Source organism: Bombina bombina, chromosome 8 (genome assembly GCF_027579735.1).
Source record: "Bombina bombina isolate aBomBom1 chromosome 8, aBomBom1.pri, whole genome shotgun sequence".
NCBI classification, from domain to species: Eukaryota; Metazoa; Chordata; class Amphibia; order Anura; family Bombinatoridae; genus Bombina; species Bombina bombina.
Window position 1 is genome coordinate 150,676,739 of NC_069506.1, and position 26,538 is coordinate 150,703,276.

A 26,538-nucleotide genomic window follows, 5' to 3' on the forward strand; every position below is an offset into this window, starting at 1 on the left:
ATGGGAGCTAGAAGGACAATAAATAAAATACACTGGAATATAGTGCCACGGTATACGTCATTTTACTATTATTTTGTCAACTAAGTTAAATGCGCTCAATAAGCATAAAGGGAAGGGGAATATGTTCAAACTGGTTTATAGTGAATCTATCTCATTTTAAGAATTAAACTGTAGACACTGCTATTTAGGTCAGATAGATAAGATAGATCTCAAACTCGTAGGCTTGGTAACAAAGATATAGAACTCTTTATCTAATAAAAATTAGTTATATAGAACAATGACTAAACAGAACCTATTATATTAGTCTGCCTTACATCTCCATCTGAGAGAAGTAGTGAGACACTATAGGTAAGGTGCAAACAACACCTGATCAACCCTTATTATAGTTAGCTATGAGACAGCAGCTAAATAAATAGAGTGCCCCGTATGCTTAATCTAAAAATGTGAGGTCCTCTCACAAAGTGGAACCAAGATATGTAACTTTATGTTGTGCCTCCTTGGCCGCAGGTGGTTTCTCATGTACATTACTATAGTCCAATAGCAGGAGGAGATCTATTACACCCATTCGGGATATGTTCACGCGGAGTCTAAAGGGTTGCTAATATACAGGCATAAAGTCCCATGTTAGTGGGTAAAACAGTGGCTTATCTACTGCTCTGACATATAGGTATCATTAGGGTAATGCAAGTGTAGTGCACCATTCCTATAAACCATTAACCAAACCAGGTAAACTATACTGCTCTATATCTTTGGTCATAGAACCTCTGTAAACATGTGTTACTGTAATGCCTGATGAAGAAGGAGCAAAAGATCACAACTGCAGACTTGAGAAAAAATGTATTTGTATCACTTTCTTAAACAGGCTATTAAATAACATAGACTGTATGCCTGAAAGTGAAAGGAAATTAATATTTGTAAATAAAGTAATGTATAAATTCAATAGCTGTCTCTGTTATCAAATTTGGTAAATAACAGGAAGCAGAACAAAAGGCTTCAGGTATACTATATTGTTCAGTACATAAAGTAAAGGAAGTCCCAAATGTGAGAGATAAGTACTGGATGCATAAGAAACTTTAGTATATTTAATATGTGTGGGAGGAGTCAATGTGCTGAGTGACAGCGGCACAAGCGGAGAGATCTGACAAAAGTATCAGACGCTGAGAAACAAACAAATCTTGTGCTTGCAGGTAAGGAGTGAGAGGAAAACAGTCCCAACTTACTATAGATCGTTGAAATCAGTTCAGCAATGTACCAAGTTAGAATGTTACGCCAATCCTGTTTGTTCAGTTACAGTGAGACTGCCATTTAGTGAGAGAGGCTTGGTTGTGTGTAGCAAAGATTGATATAAAGCAACAAGCAGCAGATAATTTGTAGCTGGTTTCTTAGAGAGGTAACATAGTAGAAACTTGCAGTAGGAAAAACTGGTTCTATTTTGAATGAACAAATTGTAATCCAAAAGAGAGAGCTTGGTATTTAGGCGAGTAGCTGCATTGAGCAGGAGAGCTGTAAACTGCTACAAGGAAAATAACTAAGCACCTGTTTGCACACAGGTGAACACCTAAATAGCCTAAGTCAGCTGACTTGTGAAAACATGGAAAAAGTGGAAAATGCGAAGTGGATTCCTTACATATGCCCCCCCCCTCAAAGAAGCTGATCCTCGGCTTGATGCCTGGGTCTCGTAGGGTAACGTCTGTGGAATCGGGAGAGGAGGCGAGGTGCATTAATCAGGTTATGTGGCTCCCAAGTATCCTCATCAGGAGAGTAACCCTTCCACCTTACGAGGTATTGCAATTCCCCATTGCAAATTCTGGAGTCAAGGAGGTCTTGGACTTCAAAGACATCAGAATCCAAGGGTAGAGCTGGAGGAGGGAGAACGATGGAAGTAGAGCTAGTGTTAGTAGCTGGTTTAAGAAGCGAGACATGGAAGGTTGGGTGGATAGGTATTGAAGGAGGTAGGTCCAGAGTGACTGCATTAACATTGATAACACGAGTAATCGTGAAAGGGCCAATGTACAAACCAGAAAGCTTCTTTGAGGGAACTGGAATTTTTATATTTTTAGTGGAAAGCCACACTCTATCTCCGACTGCATATGCTGGAGCAGGTCTCCTACGTAAGTCATAATACTTCTTTTGAGAGGATTGTGCGTTTTGAATGTTTTTCCTTAGAAGATGGAAATTTTCCACAATAGTTCTTAGGAGGTCATCCACTCCAGGTGAATTCACAGGAGTGTCGTAATGAATCCTAAAGTGTGGATGATATGCATAATTAGCATAAAAGGGAGAGAGATTAGTTGTACTATTGGTAGAGTTGTTGTATGAAAATTCTGCTAAATATAGATATTCAGCCCATTTTTCTTGATGATAGGAGCAGTAACACCGGAGGTACTGTTCGAGCCATTGATTTAGTCTTTCGGTTTGCCCGTTGGTTTGCGGGTGAAATGCTGTACTCAGCCGATGATCAATTTGTAAGTGTTCTGATTTCCAAAATTTTGAGGTGAATTGAGTACCTCTATCAGAGGTTATGATACTGGGGAGTCCATGGAGACGAACAACAGTATTAAGAAACAGAAGTGCAGTTTCAGAAGCAGTAGGTACTTTATGGAATGGAATAAAGAGAGCCATTTTAGTGAGAATATCAGTGACTACTAAAATTGTATTGAAACCAGAACTAGTAGGAAGTTCAACAATAAAGTCCATTCCAATGTGAAACCAAGGACGTTCAGGTATGTCAATCGGTAGAAGTTGTCCATAGGGTTTATTTCTGTCCTTTTTAGATGTAATACCGACTGTGCAGTTTTGGATATAATCTTTCACAGTGGTATACATATCTGGCCACCAATAACTTCTAGAAATGAGATCCTTTGTTTTATTTATACCAGGGTGACCAAGTAGTGGGGGGTCATGGTGTTGCTTAATCAGATCATTTCTGAGCATATTTGGAACATATATTTTATCTCCATGGAAGTATAAATTATTTCGCAGAGTGAGCTGTCCATATGGGATAGTATTGTCAGAGCGAAGAGCTGTTTGTATTAGTTTATTAAAAGTTGGTAGGAGACCGAGGAATTTGTCGGCAGGAATAATGCTCGTAGGTTCAGAAGGAAAAGATGGTCTTGGATCTCGTCTGGAGAGGGCATCAGCCTTGCCGTTCTTGGCAGCAGGTCTATATATAATTTGATAATTGAACCTACTAAAATATAAGCTCCAACGAACTTGTCTGCTAGAGAGGGTTTTATTTTTTTGCAGAAACTCTAGATTGCGGTGGTCAGTATAGATGATGACTGGGGATTCCGTACCCTCCAAAAGATGTCTCCAGTTCTCGAATGCCCTTTTAATGGCGAGGAGCTCCTTATCACCAATAGAATAGTTAATCTCTGCAGGAGAAAGGGACTTGGAGTAAAAAGCCACTGGATGGAGTGGTTGGGTTAAAGACTTTCTTTGGGATAGAACAGCGCCAAGTGCATAGTCAGAAGAATCCACTTCAAGCACAAATTGAAGTGAGGGATCTGGGAATTGTAAAATGGGTGCTGAAGTGAATGAATCTTTTAATGAATTGAAGGCCTGAGTAGCTGAAGCATTCCATTGGAAGGGAATAGAAGTGCTAGTGAGTCTGGTCAGTGGTTTGGCTTTAAGGGAGAAATTTTTGATAAACTTCCTATAGTAGTTGCTGAAACCCAGGAAACGTTGCAGGTCCTTTCTATTTTTTGGTTGTGGCCAGTCTCTAACTGCGTCGACTTAATTTTCTTGCATCTTAATTCCATGTGGACCAATGGTATAGCCAAGGTAGTAGATTCGAGTATTATGGAATACGCATTTTTCTAATTTTGCGCAATGGCGATGTACTTGAAGTCTAGAGAGTATCCAACTCACATGTTTTATATGTTCTTCAAGGCTGTTAGAGTAGATTAAAATGTCATCCAAGTACACTACTACGCAAATGTCAAGAAGGTCGTGGAAAATGTCGTTGACAAAGTATTGGAACGTGGCGGGTGCATTCGTTAGGCCAAAGGGCATCACTAGGTATTCAAAGAGACCATAGCGGGTCCGAAACGCAGTGAGCCACTCTTCACCTTCTCTAATCCGGACAAGATTATACGCCCCTCTGACATCCAATTTGGTGAATATAGTTGCATGTTGAAGCCTTTCAATAAGTTCAGGGATAAGTGGCAAGGGGTACCTATTTTTCACTGTGATTTTATTTAATTCTCTGAAATTAATGATAGGGCGTAGAGAGTTGTCCTTGTTCCTAACGAAGAAGAATCCTGAAGCAGCCGGTGAAACAGATGGGCGTATAAAGCCTTTTTTTAGATTTTCATCCAGGTATGTCTTCAAATGGTCCAGCTCTGGTTGGCAGAGTGGATAAAGATGACCAAAAGGTGGAGTGGTGCCAGGCTTAAGTTCGATGGGACAGTCGTAGGACCCATGTGGAGGTAGGCAGTCTGCTTCTTTTTTACTAAACACTTCTGTGAACTTCTGATAGGCAAGGGGTATTTGCATAGTTTCTGACAATTGTAGTAGGGGAATGTCCCGGAAACAGGATTGTTTACAGAAGGGAGAAGAGAAATGCAACTTCAAAGTATTCCACGAAATGACAGGTTCCTGTAAGCGCAGCCACTGTAACCCCAAAACAATAGGGAAGAGAGGAGAAGAGATAACATCAAATGTGATGTATTCCTGGTGATATTCATGAGTGGTGACCAGAATAGGAATCGTGTGATGAGAGATAGGACCTGAGGAAATTTCAGTGCCGTCTACTACCCGAATGGAAACAGGAGACATTTTTTTAATCAGAGGTATTTTATTCTTAGTGACAAGGGAAACATCAATATAGTTTGCTTGAGCTCCAGTGTCAATTATGGCCTCTTCCTTGATGGTCTTGGAGTCCCAGTGTAATGAGAGAGGTAAAAGGCAATGAACAGGTTGGTCATGCACAATCATAGAACTCAAATTGTAATATGGCTTACTGTTCTTATTCTTGTGTAGTGTTGAGCAATCTTTGATAGAGTGGGAAGGAGAACCACAATACATGCATAAACCTCTGGATTTGCGTCTGAATCTTTCTTCGGAAGAAAGTGGTCCACGCATGAAACCAATTTCCATTGCCTCAGGGTTGGTAGATCTTGTAGGCTGGGAGACTGGCTGAGGGTTAGTAAGACTTGACCTTTTAGGTGTGGATTCCCCAAATTGCCTTTCTGATCTTCTTTCTCTCAACCTGCGGTCTATTTGCATGGAGAGTCGGATTAGGGCTTCCAGGGAATCTGGAAGTTCAGTTTGAGCCAGCTCATCCTTTACATTATCAGACAGGCCCAGACGAAACTGGTTCCTTAACGCAATGGAGTTCCATTGGCTATCTATAGCATATAGCTTAAACTCTGTAATGTATGATTCAACAGGCCGAATGCCTTGTTTCAATTTTCTGAGTTTACCTTCTGCTGTAAGCTGTAGATTGGAGTCAGAATATAATTCATCCATTACAGCAAGAAATGACTGTAAAGAAGATAATAATGGGCTATTGGATTCGAATAGGGTATCAGCCCAAATGCGGGGTTCGCCGCGTAAATAAGTGATCATGGTAAGTACCTTCACTCTATCATTTGGATATGTGTGAGGCCTTAAATTGAAAGTTAGAAGGCAAGCATTCCTATACTGGCGGTATAGAGATCTATCGCCATTGAAGATATCCGGTGGAGAGATATGAGGTTCAACAGTTGATTCAGTTCCTTGTTGTTTAGCTGGAGCAATGTCCTTGATAACTTTTCTTAAAGTTTCATTTTCAACCCTCAACTCCCTCAAACCATTAGTGAGTTCGTCAACCCTTTGGGAAAGGTTATAGACTAAATTAGGAAGGTCTGCTGGATCCATATGAGAGGCTTAGTTATTATGTAATGCCTGATGAAGAAGGAGCAAAAGATCACAACTGCAGACTTGAGAAAAAATGTATTTGTATCACTTTCTTAAACAGGCTATTAAATAGCATAGACTGTATGCCTGAAAGTGAAAGGAAATTAATATTTGTAAATAAAGTAATGTATAAATTCAATAGCTGTCTCTGTTATCAAATTTGGTAAATAACAGGAAGCAGAACAAAAGGCTTCAGGTATACTATATTGTTCAGTACATAAAGTAAAGGAAGTCCCAAATGTGAGAGATAAGTACTGGATGCATAAGAAACTTTAGTATATTTAATATGTGTGGGAGGAGTCAACGTGCTGAGTGACAGCGGCACAAGCGGAGAGATCTGACAAAAGTATCAGACGCTGAGAAACAAACAAATCTTGTGCTTGCAGGTAAGGAGTGAGAGGAAAACAGTCCCAACTTACTATAGATCGTTGAAATCAGTTCAGCAATGTACCAAGTTAGAATGTTACGCCAATCTTGTTTGTTCAGTTACAGTGAGACTGCCATTTAGTGAGAGAGGCTTGGTTGTGTGTAGCAAAGATTGATATAAAGCAACAAGCAGCAGATAATTTGTAGCTGGTTTCTTAGAGAGGTAACATAGTAGAAACTTGCAGTAGGAAAAACTGGTTCTATTTTGAATGAACAAATTGTAATCCAAAAGAGAGAGCTTGGTATTTAGGCGAGTAGCTGCATTGAGCAGGAGAGCTGTAAACTGCTACAAGGAAAATAACTAAGCATCTGTTTGCACACAGGTGAACACCTAAATAGCCTAAGTCAGCTGACTTGTGAAAACATGGAACAAGTGGAAAATGCGAAGTGGATTCCTTACAGTTACTACAACATTATGTTGGCATGAGAGATTTGAAAGAGTGAGCGAATTGGGCTTAGCAACATGTGGTCTGCTAATTATATACAATATAAGGATAAACTGACCTTTTGTAGTGCTTAACTTCAGCTTGTTGGTGTGCCATTTATCAAATTAAATAGAGGGTAGAGCTCATATCCTAATGAGTTGTATAAAACTGTCTTAGTGACACTCAAAACCTAGGTGCATGTAATATTAAATAATATTTGGCTAGATTACGAGTTTTGCGTTATGAGTGAAAAAGCAGCGTTAAGGGTTATAACGCTGCTTTTTCACTACCGCTGCTATTACGAGTCTTGTCACAAAAGCTGTACCGCACACTTTTTTGGCCATAACGCAAATTAACTTATGCAATTTGCGTAAAGTCTTTTTTCAATGGGACTTCCATAGCGCCGATATTACAAGCTTTTTCTGGGAGGCCAAAAAGTGAGCGATACAGCCTATCCCGTTAAGATTCGTAACGCAATCTAAAGTCAGTAGTTATGAGTGTTGTGCTACAAAACTGTAGCATAAAACTCATAACTAAAGTGCTAAAAAATACACTAACACCCATAAACTACCTATTAACCACTAAACCAAGGCCCTTCCGCATCGCAAACACTAAAATAAAATTATTAACCCCTAATCTGACACTCCGGACATCGCTGCCACTATAATAAACATATTAACTCCTAAACCGCTGCACTCCCGCATCGCAAACACTAGTTAAATATTATTAACCCCTAATCTGACGCCCCTAACATCGCCTCCACCTACCTACATTTATTAACCCCTAATCTGATGCCCCCAACGTCGCCGCCACTATACTAAATTTATTAACCCATAAACCTAAGTCTAACCCTAACACCCCCTAACTTAAATATAATTTAAATAAATCTAAATAAAACCTACTATTAATAACTAAATAATTCCTATTTAAAACTAAATACTTACCTGTAAAATAAACCCTAAGCTAGCTACAATATAACAAATAGTTACATTGTAGCTAGCTTAGGGTTTATTTTTATTTTACAGGCAAGTTTGTATTTATTTTAACTAGGTAGAATAGTTACTTAATAGTTATTATTAACTATTTACTAACTACCTAGCTAAAATAAGTACAAATTTACCTGTAAAATAAAACCTAACCTGTCTTACAATAACACCTAAACTTACACTACAATTAAATAAATTACATAAATTAAATACAATTACCTAAATTACAAAAAAACAAACAAACACTAAATTACACAAAATAAAAAAATAAATTATAAGATATTTAAACTAATTACACCTAATCTAATAGCCCTATCAAAAAACAAACAAAAAAAAAAACAAAAAACAAAAAACCTAGCCTAAACAAAACTACCAATAGCCCTTAAAATGGCCTTTTGCGGGGCATTGCCCCAAAGAAATCAGCTCTTTTACCTTTAAAAAAATAAAAACCTAACAAAAAAAAACTAAGCTCCCCATTGCCCTTAAAAAGCTCTTTTTCAACTGCCCAAACCCCTAATCTAAAAATAAAACCCACCCAATAAAACCTTAAAAAAGCCTAACACTACCCCAGAAGATCCACTTACAGTTTTGAAGACCGGACATCCATCCTCAACGAAGCCGGGAAAAGTCTTCAATCAAGCGGCCAAAGTCCTCAACGAAGCCAGGAGAAGTCTTCATCCAAGCCGGCAGAAGTGGTCCTACAGATGGCATCTTCTATCTTCATCCATCCGGTGTGGAGCGTCTCCATCTTTAAGACATCCAGTGCAGATCATCCTCTTCAATCAAAGTCTTCTTCCCAAATGAAGGTTCCTTTAAATGATGTCATCCAAGATGGCGTCCCTTGAATTGTGATTGGCTGATAGAATTTTATCAGCCAATCGGAATTAAAGGGGAAAAAATCCTATTGGCTGATGCAATCAGCCAATAGGATTGAGCTTCAGTCCTATTGACTGATCTTGCATTCTATTGGCTGCTTCAATTGAGCTTCAATAGTATTGGCTGATACTATTGGCTGATCCAATCAGCCAATAGGATTGAGCTTGCATTATTTTGGTTGATTGGAATAGCCAATAGAATGCAAGATCAATCCTATTGGCTGATTGGATCAGCCAATAGGATTTAAGCTCAATCCTATTGGCTGATCCAATAAGCCAATAGGATTTTTTCACCTTTAATTACGATTGGTTGATAGAAATCTATCAGCCAATCGGAATTCAAGGGATGCCATCTTGGATGACTTAATTTAAAGGAACCTTTATTCGGGAAGAAGACTTCGATTGAAGAGGATGCTCCGCGCCGGATGTCTTGAAGAAGGAGCCGCTCCGCGCCGGATGGATGAAGATAGAAGATGCCGTCTGGATGAAGATTTCTGCCCATCTAGAGGACCACTTCTGCCGGTTTGAATGAAGACTTCTCCTGGCTTCGTTGAGGACTTTTTGCCATTTGGATGAGGACTTCTCCCAACTTCATTGAGGATGGATGTCCGGTCTTCAAAACTGTAAGTGGATCTTCGGGGGTTAGTGTTAGGCTTTTTTAAGGGTTTATTGGATGGGTTTTATTTTTAGATTAGGGGTTTGGGCAGTTGAAAAAGAGCTAAATGCCCTTTTAAGGGTAATGCCTATCCAAATGCCCTTTTCAGGGCTACGGGAGCTTAGGTTTTTTTAGTTAGGTTTTTATTTGAGGGGTTGGTTGTGTGGGTGGTGGGTTTTTACTGTTGGGAGGGTGTTTGTATTTTTTTTTACAGGTAAAAGAGCTGATTTCTTTGGGGCAATGCCCTGCAAAATGCCCTTTTAAGGGCTATTGGTAGTTTAGTTTAGGCTAGGGTTTGTTTTTTTTTATTTTGGGGGGGCTTTTATTATTTTGCTAGGGCTAATAGATTAGGTGTAATTAGTTTAAATATATTATCATTTATTTTTTTATTTTGTGTAATTTAGTGGGGTTTTTTGTCTGTAATTTAGGTAATTGTATTTAATTTATGTAATTGATTTAATTGTAGTGTAAGGTTAGGTGTTAGTGTAAGACAGGTTAGGTTTTATTTTACAGGTACATTTGTATTTATTTTAGCTAGGTAGTTAGTGAATAGTTAATAACTATATAGTAACTATTCTACCTAGTTAAAATAAATACAAACTTGCCTGTAAAATAAAAATAAACCCTAAGCTAGCTACAATGTAACTATTAGTTATATTGCAGCTATCTTAGGGTTTATTTTACAGGTAAGTATTTAGTTTTAAATAGGAATTATTTAGTTATTAATAGTAGGTTTTATTTAGATTTATTTGAATTATATTTAAGTTAGGGGGTGTTAGGGTAAGGGTTAGACTTAGGTTTATGGGTTAATAAATTTAGTATAGTGGCGGCGACGTTGAGGGCGGCAGATTAGGGGCCCGATCCGATATGCAGCGTCGCCCGCAAAAGCCGGCGACGCTGAAATTTGCGCTGGTTTGGTATCCTATATACGGCGTAACCTAGCAGTTACGCTCGTATATTTCTGCCTTCGCCCGTAGTTTTTTGGGCCAGAGGCAGGTATACCAAACCAGCGCAGTTTGGTATCCAATATACAGCGTAAGGACTTACGTGGCGAAAATGGAGAAATCTTACTCCATTTTCACCACGCCACAAAATGCAGCCGTAGTAAGCCTTACGCTGTCTATTGGAGCCCCGTAACTCTCTAAACTACCTGCTAAATAAACCTAACACCTAACGCATGCGCAATGTCTATCTACCTGTCAACCGCAATCCCCCGCCGCAATCCCTAATAAAGTATTTAACCCCTAAACCACCGCACACGGACCCCGCCGCCACCTACAATAAAAGTATAACCCCCTAATGTGATCCCCCTACACGTCGCAAGCTACATTACATACCCCCTAATGTGAGTCCCTTACACCGCCGCCATCTATCTTACCTACCCCCTAAAGTGAGCCCCTACCCCGCCGCCATCTATCTTACCTACCCCCTAAAGTGAGCCCCTACCCCGCCGCCATCTACCTTACCTACCCCCTAAAGTGAGCCCCTACCCCGCCGCCATCTATCTTACCTACCCCCTAAAGTGAGCCCCTTACACCGCCGCCATCTGTTTTAAAAATATTAACCCCAAATTTAATCCCCCTACACCGCCGCCAGCTATATTAACTATATTAACCCTAATATAATTAGGGTTAATATAGTTAATATAGTTATTATATTATATATATTAACTATATTAACCCTAATTATATTAGGGTTAATATAGTTAATATCGTTATTATATTATATATATATATATTAAGTATAATAACCCTATCTAACTCTAACATCCCTAACTGAATTCTTATTAAAATAAATCTAATTAATATTAATATTATTAATTAAAATATTCCTATTGAAATCTAAATACTTACCTATAAAATTAACCCTAAGATAGCTACAATGTAATTAATAATTACATTGTAGCTATTTTAGGGTTTATATTTATTTTACAGGTAACTTGGTATTTATTTTAACTAGGTACAATAGATATTAAATAGTTAATAACTATTTAATAGCTACCTAGTTAAAATAATTACCAATTTACCTGTAATATAAATCCTAACCTAAGTTACAAATACACCTACACTATCAATAAATTAAATAAACTACAAATATCTAAACTAAAATACAATAAAATAATCTAAACTAAATTACAAAAAAAAACAAAACACTAAATTACAAAAAATAAAAAAAATATTACAAGATTTTTAAGCTAATTACACCTATTCTAAGCCCACTAATAAAATAATAAAGCCCCCCAAAATAAAAAAATGTCCCTACCCTATTCTAAATTAAAAAAGTTCAAAGCTCTTTTACCTTACCAGCCCTTAAAAGGACCTTTTGCGGGGCATGCCCCAAAGAATTCTGCTCTTTTACCTGTAAAAGAAAAACACAATACCACCCCCAAACTTTACAACCCACCACCCACATACCCCTATTCTAAACCCACCCAAACCCCCCTTAACCCCTTAACGACCGACGACGTATGCCATACGTCCTCAAAAAAAAAGCACTTAACGACCGAGGACGTATGGCATACGTGGTCGGTTAAACAGAGCACTGGAAGCGATCGAAATCGCTTCCAGCTGCTCTAACAGTATTGCAGGCTTGCCTTGAGGTCTAGGCATCCTGCAATACTGTTCCCGAGTGCCGGGACCGGATTGATCACTCCCCCACGAGTGATCACTTCCGGTTTCGCTCCACGTGGAGCCCGGCAGTGTTTCAGAGCATCGGAAGCGATTGGACACGCTTCCGATGCTCTGCTTGTGTGCTAAGTGCCTCGGTGGGTCGAGGCACTTAGTTAGTTATAAAATAAAAGGCAAAATTGATTTAAAAAAAAAACGTATAAAATTAAAAAAAGCCTAAAATAGCCCCCCCCTCCCCCTTCACTAGGCATCCAAGATGGCGATGCCCAGTGCATCATGGGGCCTCTGGGGGTGTCCCTAGCCTGCCTCATCATAGGGGCAAGCTAGGGTCACCCAATCTGAGCCTCCCACCCAAAAAAAATAAATAATAATAAAATACCCCATTTGTCTGATCATGTCAATATTTGTAAATATTGACTATGATCAGTGTGGATCTCCCTCCCTCTCCTCACTTGCCATTTTGTTGGAGAGAGAGAGAGACCTGTATTTAGCAGAGAGAAAGATTTATTTATTTTATTTGTTAAAAAATATAGAACCAAAGGCTCTTTTCAGAGCCATTAACCCCTAGCTTGCCAGTGATCACTATATATCACTGGCAGTAGCATAGGTGAACTTTTTTTTTGCTGCATTTTGCTGTCTGTGCATTTTTTTAGGGGTTAATTTTGTTGTTGTAATTTTTTAAAAACCCGAAGGCTCTTTTCAGAAACATTTAGTTAATTCAATTTAATTTTCAGAGCCATTAACCCCTAGCTTGCCAGTGATCACTATATATCACTGGCAGTAGCATAGGTGCACTTTTTTTTTGCTGCATTTTGCTGTCTGTGCATTTTTTTAGGGGTTAATTTTGTTGTTGTAATTTTTTAAAAACCCAAAGGCTCTTTTCAGAAACATTTAGTTAATTTAATTTAATTTTCAGAGTCATTAACCCCTAGCTTGCCAGTGATCGCTATAAATCACTGGCAGTTGCATAGCTGTACTTTTTTGCTGTCTGTGCATTTTTTTAGGGGTTAATTTTGTTGTTGTAATTTTTTAAAAACCCAAAGGCTCTTTTCAGAAACATTTAGTTAATTTAATTTAATTTTCAGAGCCATTAACCCCTAGCTTGCCAGTGATCGCTATAAATCACTGGCAGTTGCATAGCTGTACTTTTTTGCTGTCTGTGCATTTTTTTAGGGGTTAATTTTGTTGTTGTAATTTTTTAAAAACCCAAAGGCTCTTTTCAGAAACATTTAGTTAATTGAATTTAATTTTCAGAGCCATTAACCCCTAGCTTGCCAGTGATCGCTATAAATCACTGGCAGTAGCATAGCTGTACTTTTTTGCTAGTTAATTTAGTTAATTAATTTAGTTAATTTAATTTAATTTTCAGAGCCATTAACCCCTAGCTTGCCAGTGATCACTATAAATCACTGGCAGTTGCATAGCTGTACTTTTTTGCTGTCTGTGCATTTTTTTAGGGGTTAATTTTGTTGTAATTTTTTAAAAACCCAAAGGTTCTTTTCAGAAACATTTAGTTAATTTAATTTAATTTTCAGAGCCATTAACCCCTAGCTTTCCAGTGATCGCTATAAATCACTGGCAGTAGCATAGCTGTACTTTTTTGCTAGTTAATTTAGTTAATTAATTTAGTTAATTTAATTTAATTTTCAGAGCCATTAACCCCTAGCTTGCCAGTGATCGCTATAAATCACTGGCAGTTGCATAGCTGTACTTTTTTGCTGTCTGTGCATTTTTTTAGGGGTTAATTTTGTTGTTGTAATTTTTTAAAAACCCAAAGGCTCTTTTCAGAAACATTTAGTTAATTGAATTTAATTTTCAGAGCCATTAACCCCTAGCTTGCCAGTGATCGCTATAAATCACTGGCAGTAGCATAGCTGTACTTTTTTGCTAGTTAATTTAGTTAATTAATTTAGTTAATTTAATTTTTTTTAGTAATTGTTTTCTGTGACAGATACAAAAATGTCACAGAAAAGATATAGTGCTGAGGAGGCGTATGCCATCCTTGCGTCAGAGTCAGATGCCTCTATTTCTGACTCAGACCCCAATTTTGACCCTGCCATGTGCTCAGATACATCACTAGATGCAGTCTCAACTGATAGTGATGTATTTGTGGCTGCTAGCCCCCCTGCCAGCCCCCCTGCTACCCCCCCTGCCAGCCCCCCTGCTAGCCCCCCTGCCAGAAGGAGGCATATTGCTGCCATTGCTGCTGAAGAGTGGGTAACGCCTCATCTCCAGAGGCCAGATATCCCACCCTTCACAGCAAATGCTGGCATAAATATAGATGTGGCAGGTTTTAGCCCCCAGCAGTTTCTGGAAGTGTTTCTGGGCGATGATATATTGGGGAACATTGTCGCCCAAACTAATTTATATGCCCATCAGTTCCGTGCTGCAAAGCCTGGAACATATTTGGCAAAGTAGCAATGGGCCCCCATCAATGTGCCAGAATTCAAAAAATTCTGGGCATTGACTATGCTGATGGGCATCATAAAGAAACCCTCCATTCGCTCCTACTGGAGTAGTAGCCCCATCTGCTCTACCCCCATTTTCTCCCAGACTATGTCGAGGAAGAGGTATGAAATGATTCTGCATTTCATGCACTTCAGCGACAACAGCCTGTGCCCCCCTAGGGAGCATCCCCAATTTAACAGGCTGTATAAAATCCGCCCCCTGATAACCCACTTTTCTGCCAGGTTTGCAGAGGCTTATACACCTGGAAGGAATATATGCGTTGATGAATCCCTAATGAAGTATAAGGGAAGGCTGGGATTCAAGCAGTATATTCCTTCCAAACGCTCCAGATATGGGGTAAAGGTGTAGTAAGGTTAGGGAACCAAAGGGGGTTTGTGACATTGAAGTCAAGTGTAGAATTATACACTAGATAAATCAAATAGCAAATATATTTATTTTACACTTTTATTAACAAATATGCTTGAAACAGACGTTACAGGGGGGGGGGGGGAATAAAGTAAATCCAGGGTTAAGCAACCTCTGAACTAGTTGTAAATATAGATTACAAAATCTAGAAACCCCCACCGGTAATTAGACAAATAAAATAGGGTTGTTTATAGAAGGCTAATAAAGAATGGGATAAGTCACTTCCATACTTCAAATAAATAATAGCCAAATTCTATAGCACCCAAACTTAAAAATAAGGGCTAGTGGACAGGGTGTAGCGTGTCTAATCAAATAATCACACAGGGTAGGGAAGTTAGCATAAAGGTAATTTCATACACATAAGGTAGGTACATATAAACAGGCATACAAATGCTCAAGCTATGCGCTCAAAGGCGTCCTCCTGCCTGCGTACTGCTCTGATTTAACAGAGTCAGCCGATTTCTGGCTAAAATCCCTGTCAGATAGAGCTAGCTCACATACAATCAGGTTATTCTCATATACACGATGGATGTATTATGTTCGATACAAACTGTCAACATAAATTCCTCTCAGTTAAGTTCAAGTAGATACATTCAATACAAAATCAAAAATTACTGTGTAGCTTATAGCGTAATAGCATATAAAGCTTAACAAAAATGTAACTGCTTGTTAACTTGGCAATCAAGCATACTCCTAAATGACAGTTTTAAGTATTTCAACATCCCCCCTATAGTAGCAGGTAAAGTGCAAGGCTATAGCGGTATAGAGTTATAGCGGTATTAGGTTTGAAAACCGCTAGTGTAAATTTAAGTATGTGACTAGCTCGGTTAGACCACGCTTGTTCCACCCAAGGCCACGCCCACCACGGGTGGGCGTGGCCTTGGGTGGAACAAGCGTGGTCTAACCGAGCTAGTCACATACTTAAATTTAAATTTATGTTGACAGTTTGTATCGAACATAATACATCCATCGTGTATATGAGAATAACCTGATTGTATGTGAGCTAGCTCTATCTGACAGGGATTTTAGCCAGAAATCGGCTGACTCTGTTAAATCAGAGCAGTACGCAGGCAGGAGGACGCCTTTGAGCGCATAGCTTGAGCATTTGTATGCCTGTTTATATGTACCTACCTTATGTGTATGAAATTACCTTTATGCTAACTTCCCTACCCTGTGTGATTATTTGATTAGACACGCTACACCCTGTCCACTAGCCCTTATTTTTAAGTTTGGGTGCTATAGAATTTGGCTATTATTTATTTGAAGTATGGAAGTGACTTATCCCATTCTTTATTAGCCTTCTATAAACATCCCTATTTTATTTGTCTAATTACCGGTGGGGGTTTCTAGATTTTGTAATCTATATTTACAACTAGTTCAGAGGTTGCTTAACCCTGGATTTACTTTATTCCCCCCCCTGGTAACGTCTGTTTCAAGCATATTTGTTAATAAAAGTGTAAAATAAATATATTTGCTATTTGATGGGGTAAAGGTGTATAAGCTCTGTGACAGCGAGACTGGGTATACTCAGGCCTTCCGGGTGTATGAGGGAAAGGATAGCCACCTTGACCCTCCAGGTTGCCCAGAACATATGGGAACCACTGGCAAGATTGTCTGGGACCTGATATTACCCCTAATGAACAAAGGGTATCACTTGTACTTAGACAATTTTTATACAAGTGTCCTTTTGTTCAAGCTACTGTATTGCTTTGATACAGTAGCTTGCGGTACAATTAAAAAGAACCGCGCAGGTTTCACAGGACAACTTGTACGCACCCGGCTACGAAGGGGGGAGACCTCAGCTCTGCGCCAAGAGGAGCTGTTGGCACTTAAGTACAGAGACAAGAAGGATGTATACCTTCTTACCACCATCCACACAGAGAGGACGGTGGCGGTTTCTGTACGTGGCAGAGCTGAGATCATAAGGAAGCCAGTGTGCATCAAGTCTTATAACCGGCATATGGGTGGGGTTGATCTGGTTGATCAGCTGCTGCAGCCCTACCTAATTATGCGGAAGACAAGGGCCTGGTACAAAAAGGTTGCAATTTACCTAATGCAGATTGCAACCCACAACGCTTTTTTGTTGTTCAAAAAAGCAAACCCCAGAGTTAAAAAAACTTTTTTACAGTTTCAGCTCCAGATTATTACTGGGATTTTGTACCATGATGCACCTGCTCCCCGGGCGGTGATGGGAGAGAGCAGAGTTGGGGCTACTCATTTTATTTTTAAAATCCCCCCTACTGCCGCAAAGCAGAAACCACAAAAAAAATGCAGAGTCTGTACCAAGAGGGGGAAGAGAAGGGACACCATATATCACTGTCCTGATTGCCCTGGACAGCCTGCACTCTGCATTGGGGACTGCTTCAAGCAGTACCATACAATGGTCAATTTTTAAAAAAATAAATACATTTGGTGTTATATATATAAATATTTTTTTTTGGTTATGTTTACTGTTAGATGGGTTTTTGTTTTTTTTACTTTTACTGTGCCAGATTTTTACATTTCACTACTCTATTTTTTTCTAAAATTGGGCCTGTTATTTTTTTTTAACCAAAACCCCTGTCAAACCTATGCATGGGGGACATAGGTGTTCTCAGGGTGCCTTGCAAAAAACAACCTGAAGTATGTTTTTGTAATAACTTACAACAGTCTCTCCTAAATCATAGTCAAAAAGCAATGTGTCTGTAAAAATGAAAATTGAAAAATAACCACCATACACTTTCTCCAATTTTTTGGGCTAAAATGGTTGCTTCAAAGGCATCAAAGCACACCATATACAATACCTTGGGGTGTCAACATTTAAAAAATATACACTTTCATGGCAATAAATAAAAGTGGGGTATGCAATAGGCCACAAACTAAAGATAGGCCTATCAGAAGAAATACTCTCATTGTTAATAACTAAAATCACAAGTCATAAAATTGTAACATAACCTTCCCAAAATCCTGGCAAACCTATGCATGGGGGGCATAGGTGTACTCAGAGTGCCTTGCAGAAAACAACCTGAAGTATTCTTTTGCAATAACTTACAACAGTCTCTCCTAAATCATAGTCAAAAAGCAATGTGTCTGTAAAAATGAAAATTGAAAAATAACCACCATACAATTTCTCCAATTTTTTGGGCTAAAACGGTTGCTTCAAAGGCATCAAAGCACACCATATACAATACCTTGGGGTGTCAACATTTAAAAAATATACACTTTCATGGCAATAAATAAAAGTGGGGTATGCAATAGGCCACAAACTAAAGATAGACCTATCAGAAGAAATACTCTCATTGTTAATAACTAAAATCACAAGTCATAAAATTGTAACATAACCTTCCCAAAATCCTGGCAAACCTATGCATGGGGGGCATAGGTGTACTCAGGGTGCCTTGCAGAAAACAACCTGAAGTATTCTTTTGCAATAACTTACAACAGTCTCTCCTAAATCATAGTCAAAAAGTAATGTGTCTGTAAAAATGAAAATTGAAAAATAACCACCATACACTTTCTCCAATTTTTTGGGCTAAAATGGTTGCTTCAAAGGCATCAAAGCACACCATATACAATACCTTGGGGTGTCAACTTTTCAAATATATGCACATTCATGGAAAACAAATAAATTGGGGTATGTTAAAAGACCCCCCAAAAAGACGATAGGCAAAGAAAATATGTTAAATGTGAAAAAAAATCACAAACGCATGTCAGACATTTGGCATTGCACCCCCCCAAACAAGCCACCAAACCTATGCATAGGTGGTATCACTGAACTCAGGAGATGTTGGTGACCACATATTGGTGTCTTCTTTGGTAGTAACACATAACAGGAGCTGTGAATCCATGTCTAAAGTACAATGTATGTGAACAATAACACAAAAATATGAATGCCCAATAGTTTGACAAAGACTAGTGGTTAAATTAGTGCATGGAAAGTGTTAAAATACCTGCATTTGAAATACCCTAGGAAGTCTACTTTTCAAAAATATATGGTTTGATTGAGGTAAATTACATTGGCCGGCCTCAGAAATGTCTTAAATAGGACATGGGTGCATGGGATGTGAAAATTCAAAGTGGAAAAAATGGAATGGGCTTCCTAAAAATAAGGCCTTTTAGCCCCCAGAGAACCCGACACACCTATACATGGGTGGTATCACTGTATTCAGGAGATGTTTTTGAACACATATTGAGGTGTTTTTTGGGAGTAACACATAACAGGAACTGAGAATCCATGCCTAAAGTACAATGTGTGTGAAAAATAACACAAAAAAATGACTACCCAAAAGTTTGACAAAGACTGGTGGTTGAATTAGTGCATGGAAAGTGTTAAAATATCAGCATTTGAAAAACCCTAGGGTGTCTACTTTTCAAAAATATATGGTTTGATGGGGGTAAATTCCATTGGCCAGCTTCAGAAATGTCCCAAATAGGACATGGGTGCATGATGACCGATGTGAAAATTCCAAGTTGAAAAACAGAAATGCGCTACCTAAAAATAAGGCCATTTAGCCCCCAGAGAACCCGACACACCCATACATAGGTGGTATCACTGTACTCAGGAGATGTTTTTGAACACATATTGAGGTGGTTTTTGGCAGTAACACATAACAGGAACTGAAAATCCATGCCTAAAGTACAATGTGTGTGAAAAATAACACAAAAAAATGACTACCCAAAAGTTTGACAAAGACTGGTGGTTGAATTAGTGCATGGAAAGTGTTAAAATATCAGCATTTGAAAAACCCTAGGGTGTCTACTTTTCAAAAATATATGGTTTGATGGGGGTAAATTCCATTGGCCAGCTTCAGAAATGTCCCAAATAGGACATGGTGACCGATGTGAAAATTCCAAGTTGAAAAACTGGAATGCGCTACCTAAAAATAAGGCCTTCTAGCCCCCAGAGAACCTGACACACCTATACATAGGTGGTATCACTGTACTCAGGAGATGTTGCTGAACAAAGTACATGCCTAAAGTACAATGTGTGTGAAAAATAACACAAAAAAATGACTACACAAAAGTTTGACAAAGACTAGTGGTTGAATTAGTGCATGGAAAGTGTTAAAATACCAGCATTTGAAATACCCTAGGGTGTCTACTTTTCAAAAATATATGGTTTGATGGGGGTAAATTCCATTGGCCAGCTTCAGAAATGTCCCAAATAGGACATGGGTGCATGATGACCGATGTGAAAATTCCAAGTTGAAAAACTGGAATGCGCTACCTAAAAATAAGGCCATTTAGCCCCCAGATAACCCAACACACCTATACATAGGTGGTATCACTGTACTCGGGAGATGTTGTTGAACACATATTGAGGTGGTTTTTGGGAGTAACACATAACAGGAACTGAGAATCCATGCCTAAAGTACAATGTGTGTGAAAAATAACACAAAAAAATGACTACCCAAAAGTTTGACAAAGACTGGTGGTTGAATTAGTGCATGGAAAGTGTTAAAATATCAGCATTTGAAAAACCCTAGGGTGTCTACTTTTCAAAAATATATGGTTTGATGGGGGTAAATTCCATTGGCCAGTTTCAGAAATGTCCCAAATAGGACATGGGTGCATGATGACCGATGTGAAAATTCCAAGTTGAAAAACTGGAATGCGCTACCTAAAAATAAGGCCATTTAGCCCCCAGAGAACCCGACACACCCATACATAGGTGGTATCACTGTACTCAGGAGATGTTTTTGAACACATATTGAGGTGGTTTTTGGCAGTAACACATAACAGGAACTGAAAATCCATGCCTAAAGTACAATGTGTGTGAAAAATAACACAAAAAAATGACTACCCAAAAGTTTGACAAAGACTGGTGGTTGAATTAGTGCATGGAAAGTGTTAAAATATCAGCATTTGAAAAACCCTAGGGTGTCTACTTTTCAAAAATATATGGTTTGATGGGGGTAAATTCCATTGGCCAGCTTCAGAAATGTCCCAAATAGGACATGGTGACCGATGTGAAAATTCCAAGTTGAAAAACTGGAATGCGCTACCTAAAAATAAGGCCTTCTAGCCCCCAGAGAACCTGACACACCTATACATAGGTGGTATCACTGTACTCAGGAGATGTTGCTGAACAAAGTACATGCCTAAAGTACAACGTGTGTGAAAAATAACACAAAAAAATGACTACACAAAAGTTTGACCAAGACTAGTGGTTGAATTAGTGCATGGAAAGTGTTAAAATACCAGCATTTGAAATACCCTAGGGTGTCTACTTTTCAAAAATATATGGTTTGATGGGGGTAAATTCCATTGGCCAGCTTCAGAAATGTCCCAAATAGGACATGGGTGCATGATGACCGATGTGAAAATTCCAAGTTGAAAAACTGGAATGCGCTACCTAAAAATAAGGCCATTTAGCCCCCAGATAACCCAACACACCTATACATAGGTGGTATCACTGTACTCGGGAGATGTTGTTGAACACATATTGAGGTGGTTTTTTGGCAGTAACACATAACAGGAACTGAAAATACATGCCTAAAATACAATGTGTGTGAAATATAACACAAAAAAATGACTACCCAAAAGTTTGACAAAGACTAGTGGTTGAATTAGTGCATGGAAAGTGTTAAAATACCAGCATTTGAAATACCCTAGGGTGTCTACTTTTCAAAAATATATGGTTTGATGGGGGTAAACTCCATTGGCCAGCTTCAGAAATGTCCCAAATAGGACATGGGTGCATGATGACCAATGTGAAAATTCCAAGTTGAAAAACTGGAATGTGCTACCTAAAAATAAGGCCATTTAGCCCCCAGAGAACCCGACACACATATACATAGGTGGTATCACTGTACTCAGGAGATATTGTTGAACACATATTGAGGTGGTGTTTGGCAGTAACACATAACAGGAACTGAAAATACATGCCTAAAGTACAATGTGTGTGAAAAATAACACAAAAAAATGACTACCCAAAAGTTTGACAAAGACTAGTGGTTGAATTAGTGCATGGAAAGTGTTAAAATACCAGCATTTGAAATACCCTAGGGTGTCTACTTTTCAAAAATATATGGTTTGATGGGGGTAAATTCCATTGGCCAGCTTCAGAAATGTCCCAAATAGGACATGGGTGCATGATGACCGATGTGAAAATTCCAAGTTGAAAAACTGGAATGCGCTCTCTAAAAATAAGGGCTTTTAGCCCACAGAGAACCCGACACACCTATACATGGGTGGTATCACTGTACCCAGGAGATGCTACTGAAGACATATTAGGGTGTTATTTGGCAGTAACCCTTACCATTTTATCAGTAAATGTATTCTTAAATTGCTATTTGTCAAAAAATCAAATAATTTTTTTTCCCCCCAAAACTTTGGCATAGATTGGTGGTAAAATGGTTGCATGAAAAAAGTCAAAATACCCCAAGTTTAATACCTTAGGTTGTCTTCTTTTAAAAAATATATACATTTGAAGGGTTATTCAGGGATTCCTGACAGATATTGGTGTTACAATGTAACTATCGCCAATTTTGAAAAAACATGGCTTTGAAATAGCAAAGTGCTACTTGTACTTATTGCCCTATAACTTGCAAAAAAAGCAAAGAACATGTAAACATTGGGTATTTCTAAACTCAAGACAAAATTTAGAAACTGTTTAGCATTGGTATTTTATGGTGGTTGTAGATGTGTTAGAGATTTTGGGGCTCAAAGTTAGAAAAAGTGTGTGTTTTTTTCATTTTTTCCTAATATTTTATAATTTTTTTATAGTAAATTATAAGATATGATGAAAATAATGGTATCTTTAGAAAGTCCATTTAATGGCGAGAAAAACGGTATATAATATGTGTGGTTACAGTAAATGAGTAAGAGGAAAATAACAGTTAAACACAAACATCGCAGAAATGCAAAAATAGCCTTGGTCCCAGATGGTCAACAAATTGAAAAGTGGCCTGGTAACTAAGGGGTTAAAAAAACCTTACACTACCCCCCTGAAGATCTCCCTACCTTGTCTTCACCCAGCCGGGCCGAACTCTTCATCCGATCCGGGCGATGTCCAATCAAGAGGCAGTGAATTCTTCTTCCATCCGGGCGATGTCTTCAATCCAGCGGCAGTGAAGTCTTCTTCCATCGGGCAATGTCTTCTTTATAGAAAAGCAATGGTTAACACTGAAAGGGGCCCTGCACTAAACCTTAAAGGGTTCTTTGATGTTGTACAACATTTGCCTGAACTGTTCATATAGTTAAACTATTTTACTCTTGTTAACTCTTGTGATATAATTTCAGTGGACCGACTAGAACTGATGACAGAAGCATTTTAGACAAACATTAAGTGGTTGATGATACTCTGGTATGGATACACATGACTATCTTTATAATACAACAGAAGATATTTCTTACATAAAAATCTAAAAAAGATAATTCAACAGCAATCCACAAGGTAATTCAAATGACTCCCCTCTTAAGTAAGAGAATGTGGGAAATTATTTGTTGTACATGTTGGACCATTCCGTTACTATATTTCACCACTTTGCCTCAATTAACACCTTTCTGCTATTTGTCTGTCTTCCCTTCTTCCTCAGCTATGTTGCTATACATTGTACCTTCCCTTCCTCTTCCCTTGAACTACCATGCACATGATCAACTCTTTAATCATCCACTACAGAATGTCCTGTTTAACTTATAACCCTTCCCGAAAAAAAAACAAGTATCTCATCACAGAGTGGTAATAGAAGTGTGATTGTGAAATTATTTAATTAGTGTTGGCAGTCAAACTTCTATAGGTTTAAATATATACAAAAATCTGATCTTGCTTACAACTTTTGCCAAATAGGTCATATGGCCATTAATAAAATCTCATTCTTTGGGTTAAGATTATTTATTCTGCTCACTTTTGTGAAATTTGACAAGCTACATGATGAATAGGGGAGCAATTAATCCTCTTTACTCTAGCCAAGGTTATCTGGTAATATTTCTCCCATTTAATAAGACTTCCTGCTATTTGCAGACATAGAGCAGACTGAAACGTACGGCAGCTTCAGATATACTTATGTTTGTCATCAAACCTTCAACAGCTGCAGTTGCGGCTAAAATCCCCAGTCTAGATGCAGAGGCCAGTAAAGAGAGTCATAACATAAAAAGGAAATACTCACACATGTTAAAGGCGCGTAAACTAAAGTTACTATCATTTAAAAAAAAAAAATATACAGCGAAGCTGCAACAGAGCAATCAAATATTTTCCATGCCTGCCAGCTAAAACAACCAATGTAAATTATCCACAATATGCAAAAAAATTATATATGGTAGTATTCAATCTAATCTGTAAACTACAGAAGATTTACAAGTGCCAGTTCACCAAGATATGATATAAAGCTCACAGCTCAGATGAGATGATATAAAATTATCTTCCAGCACTGCGAGATCCCTCGAGAGATTCTAAAAAGACAGATTATGCTATACTTTTACAAAGGGCATTCCCTGCATAAGACCAGTGCAAAATAGCACTGCATGACATGAAAGTTCAGCTGCATTTATACTTTGTGCATTATTTTATATTACTTCAGATTTATTTTTATTACATTTAACCTTTGCACTATCTATTTTCTATTTTAATGCATTCAGATTATTTATACAGCAATGTATTTAGGAATGTGATTTCTGATTATGCTTTGATAGTTTCTTTTTAGCCTTAACAAATTAGGATCACACTTTTTATATGTTAGTGTATCTTTTACAAATTACATTGCACTTTGTATTTGTTCTTTTTGTTCTAAAATAAAACTGAAAAACTGTCAGCTTCAGTTTCCCAGAGAACTTCATTACTTTCTATAGGTCCAATATTTAAAGATTCTCTAATTTGGAGAGGAATTGTAGTGCAGATTTCACAGGGGCTGAACTAATTGAAAGAAAAAGGGTGGAACCTGGAAGTCCCAGAGAGATGCCTTTCATAGAAAGTAATGTGGCTCTCTGGGATACAGATATTCACAGGGGAGAGAGAAGTTAAAATAACACCTGGGACTAATATAAAGTCACAGTTTGTGGCAAATACAAATTAAACTGAAATGTTTTCACTACAATTTAACTTTTTTTTGCCACTAGTTTAGAATATATTACTTTTCTGTCAGTTAAATAAGTGTATTGGGAATTTTGAACAAACTTTACCTGCATACAGCTGGCAGTATAACTCAGTGATATCAGCTTGTATAAACTGCTTACAGCATTTCATGGGAATTGTGCGAGAGCTTCAAACATACCATGGGAATTCTCCTGTTCAGCCCAGGAAACTGTCCCTCCCACTTTCTGAAGCTGTGTTTTATTTTTTAAAAGAACAAATACAAAGTGCAATGTAATATGTAAAAGATACACATAAATATACAAAGTATGATCCTAATATGTTAAAGTAACACAGAAACTTTCAAAACATTATCAGAATCTGTAATATCACTGATGTATCTAAATCAAAATCCAAATGCATTAACATACAAAAGAGAAAGTGTAAAGCTTAAATGTAAGAATACTGAAATGATCTGATCTGAAGTGTAAAGTGATATAAAATGCAAAGCATAAAGTGTAAGTGTAACAAAATTCTCATATCATGCAGTCCTATATTGCATTGGACTTGTCTCTCCATACAGAAATGCAGATAATGCCCCTTAGAGACGTATAGCAATCTTGGCTGTCTAGAATTATTTGAGAGATATCGCAGTGCTGGAGGATCATTTTTGATCATTTCATCTGAGCAGAGAGCTTTATGGGGGGGGGGGGGTATCTCTCTTCCAGGTTCCACCCTTTTTCTTTTAGCATTCAGTGAGTTCAGCTCCTGTGAAATCTGCAATACAATTTCTCTCCAAACAGGAGAATATTTTATCATCAGGCCCCAAATAACATATTATATGCTATTTTGCTGGTCTTATGTAAAGATACACATACGACCAACAAAGTGTTCATGTCCAATTTATACCTCCCAACATTTCCCAATAGATGGCTAATGGGACAGGGAAATAAAAGAGCTTGTGGGTGGTGCCCCACCTGCTTTGTGGGTGGAGACAGAGTAAGATAAGTGGAGTCCCAGCATGCCAAGGGGCAGAGCTGGTGAAGTCCCAGCCCTTAATAATCCCATTATATCCAGGACTGATGGGAGGTATGTTAATTTCAGCAGTCATGTATCGCCCTGAACTGGGGCAGAATTTTATTACAAGACCAGAGACTCATATTTTGCATTCTCTTTCTTTACTATTAAAATGCAGTTATTCAAAGATAGATAAAAATACAACAAACTGTCAAATTTAAAAAGTAGACAGTAAACAAATAAATAAATCAGTGACCAATAAGGATAGAGAACTGATTAAACTAAAATCACATAACCAATCAGATTGAATATGAGTCCTATAAACTGTCCAAAATGCAGCAATACATCCTCTTTCTTTTACTGCAACTGAAAGGATAAGTATTGCTTATAATATTTTTGTATTATAAATGTTGTTGACGTTTTTTCGTTTTTTGTTCTTATTAAAATTGTTTATTATTGCCCTTGTCATTGTATTTACATATTAGGCTTTGTTTTCATTTGATATTTGTTTATTTATTTTTCGTTGTTTTTTTCTTTTGACTTTAGCTTACTTTTGTTTATATCCCCTTCCGGTTTTCTTGTATTTTGGTTTCGGCGATTTTCTAGCACCCTTCTCTTGGTTATATTCATTTTTTCCCTGCTGCGTTGTGCAGCACTGTTCCGACGTCCATCTTGACTGTGTCTGTCCCAGTGCGCATGCGCAGCTTTGCTCTCTGTTATTGCGCAGTAATTTTTTCTTGCTTCCGCCCTCATTCCGACAATCA